Source organism: Engraulis encrasicolus, chromosome 24 (assembly GCF_034702125.1).
Source record: "Engraulis encrasicolus isolate BLACKSEA-1 chromosome 24, IST_EnEncr_1.0, whole genome shotgun sequence".
Taxonomy (NCBI): domain Eukaryota; kingdom Metazoa; phylum Chordata; class Actinopteri; order Clupeiformes; family Engraulidae; genus Engraulis; species Engraulis encrasicolus.
Window position 1 is genome coordinate 34410651 of NC_085880.1, and position 3414 is coordinate 34414064.

Here is a 3414-nt window from a genome sequence, read left to right on the forward strand (position 1 = left end):
CGTGCGTGTGCGTGTGTGTGTGTGTGTGTGTGTGTGTGTGTGTGCGCGCGCGCGCGCGTGCGTGCGTGTGCGTGTGTGTGTGTGAGAAGCAAAGGGCAAAGTGCAAATCGATACATGAATTACCCCGCTTCCAATTGGTATGGGTCAATATCATCATCAATCCATTTTTTGTCCGTCCCCCCCCCCCTTGTATGTCTCAGCCTTTACCATCAGTAGCCATGAATCTCACTCAGACACTCCTGTACGCACAGGCGCACAAACACATACACACGTACACACGTTTGTTAAATTAGAGGGCAAGGCGAAGTCAGCGGTCTAGGTGCGTCATCCGGAGATCATCAGTGAACTATTCTCCATCCAGTTCCAAATCTCTTCTCTCCTCTCCTCTGTCTGGGCTCATCAGTTTCTTTCTTTCCTTTCATTCTTTCTTTCTTTCTTTCTTTTCTTCATTGATCATCACTCCTGTTTGTTTTATTTTCTCTGTTTTTATTTTTCTATTTTTTAAGGTTGTGGTGTCAGCTTTACTTTGATTTGGGTTTACTTTTTTTTCTTACAAAAATATATCAAATATAGGGAATCTATTCAAAATGCGGGGCGTTGCATGAATGTATGTTTACATGGGGAAATTATATTAAAAAAGATGTTGAGGATAAAAAAAAAGGTTTAAAAGAAGAAAAAAAACTACAAAGTAAAAAAAATATTTATGATGATGATGATGATATGACATGGACTCTTTGGTCGCTGAGGGAGAGGTTTGGCCCACCACAACCTTCTGTGATGCTCGGGTCTCGCTATCGCCAAAGCTGACCTTTCACCTCTAATCTCACTTCCTGTCCCTCCCCAGTGTCCCACTTCCTATGTGCAGACAATGGTCCAGCCATAGACAATTATCAATTTATATTCATGTCTGTGAGCTCCGTCCTATGATTTCCCCCCCACAATCCCCTCCTTGTCCTTTCCTCCTTGTCTGCTAGTCCCTCCCTACTACCACTCCTTCATATTTGCCAGTTGTCATCCCAAACCGCTGCCACTACAAGCTGCGCTGTAGACCCCGGCCTGCCACACTGTTAGATCAGACATGAAGTCATTGGGCACTTGCTAGACGTCACATCGACACAGCTTTAGTCGGAGATCATACCAATCTTTCTTATCTGCTTCGAGTCCCGTCTTCATAGATTATATTTGCAACTGGTTTCATTAGGGCAAGAGTTTGATGCAGCAGTTAGCCACGGATAGTCATTTTGATATGTGAAGTGGAGTCACTGTTTGCAGTCCTAATCTGGCCTTTCAAATAAATATACATACAGCCCTGAACAAACCAAACACTGAGCAGTGTGGCAGTGGTGGCTGATGGATCAGTAGTCTGCTGTCTCCTGTGGCCCATTCTGGTCAGGATGTTGGACAGCCAGGCCAGCGAACATGGAAGGCAGGGATAGGCCCAACCTCCCCCTCTGCCTGTGCGTGCGTGTGTGCGGGTGGGTGTGTGTGCGTGTGTGTGTGTGTGTGTGTGCGCGCGTGTGTGTGTGCGCGTGTGTGTGCGCGTGTATGTGTGCATGCGTGCGCGATAGAGACCAAGAGAAAGACTTAGTGAGGGTGCTTAGTGTGTCTGCTTACAGAGTGTGTGTGTGACTGTGTGAGTGTGCGTGGGTGAAAATAGAACCAGACGGCATGTCTGGCCCGGCCAGCGAAGCTGCTTGCTTTCCCCTCAGTATACTCCGCCCACTGGGTGGGCCCGTGATTGGCAGCGTACAACCAGTGGGAGGAGCATACGGAGAGGAAAACAAGAAGCGTCGCTGGGCGGGTCAGACGTACCGACTGGATCTATAGTACGAGCAAACATCCTCTATTGCAGTAAGGTAACGCAAACTCCGCCCACCCAATGCAAAGGAGTGCACTCAAGTTTGGTCTCCTAAGGGGGCGTTGTCCCCTCCTTCTTCTTGTCTTTCTGTGGCATTTGGTGATGGCTTGCACGAGATGTTGCTACCGCCATCTACAGTGCCAAAGGAACTCAATTCATTCTCAACCGTAAGGTCTCCTAACCGAAGGTCTCCTAAAGGGGCGATCACCTGACATTACATGGATCCAGGGAAATGCATGGGCTTGAAGTATCTTACTCTAATGGAAGACGTTTGGTACGAGTGTACGAGAGTGAGAGTGTGTGCGTGTGTGTGTGTGTGTGTGTGCGCGCTACGAGAGCAGAGAGAGGGGCTTGTGCTCTCTGCATGTTCCGGGAAGACCTCCTGAGTGCACGATTTCCCCTCTGTCCCACTCGTTTACCTCACCTCCATCCATTCATCCATCCCTCCATCCATCCGTCCCCCACTCCTCTGTTTACTTCTCCCGCATTCTTTTGCTTTCTCTCTCTCTCCCCTCTTTCTCTCCCCCTTTCCCCCCTTTTTTAAACCCCCATCCCCTCCACCTCATTTCTCTTACCAAATCACATATATTACGTTTTTGGTTGTGGGCCTTGTTTTTAATTTTTTTTATCCTGTTTGTGTGCACTTGCGATGAAATCTAATGTTCTAAACAAAGAAAAAAAAGAGGGAAAAGGCGCAGAGAGTTATGCAGGATCTTTGATTGAATTCATTATCATCATTATTTGTTGTTATCTTCATTTTTGAGAGTTTTTTTCTTTGCCTCTTGGGTTGGTTTTGTGCATCTCCTTTGGTTTCCCCATTCATTGCCATCGGATGCTGTAATGTTGGAAGACTATAAAAACGAAATGTGTAAAATCCTGTATCATTTAAGAAATGTGTATAAAAGAGAAATGTAATTCAGTTATCAATAAAATACTTATCCAGTTTTGGAAAGCTTGTCTCCGTCCATTTTCTGTTGTTGTATATTTTTTGTACATAAATGGGTAATTACTTTATTGAGCGATACCTTGTCTTAAATTATGACACTGCTCCTACTAATCCATCTTTCCTATGTCTTATTGCCACCTTTTTGCACATATTACTGTATCTGTTTACGTCTGAATAGCTGTAGGCTTCACTACAAAATCAGAAGCATCATAACTATGAAACAAAGAAGCGTTCATATGACATGGTGAAGTAGATACAGCAGCCCGTTCTTTTCACCATGTACTGTACTGTATGTTAGGGCTGGGCGATATGGAAAAAACCCAATATCACGATATGGATTACTTTATATCACGATAACGATAAAATTACTATCACGATATAAACGATATAGGAGAAAGGTCACGATATACACTTTTATATCACGATAACGATATATATCGTCATATTGCCCAGCCCTACTGTATGTACAGTATATAGTTTTTTCCATCCCCTAATTCCATTCAATTCTGGAACTGGAATGCTGATAAGGGGAGGGCGCGAACAGGGGAGGGACGAGAGAGGGGATGGGGTGCACATTTAAGAACAGTTCACCCCTCCGAACACGAATGTT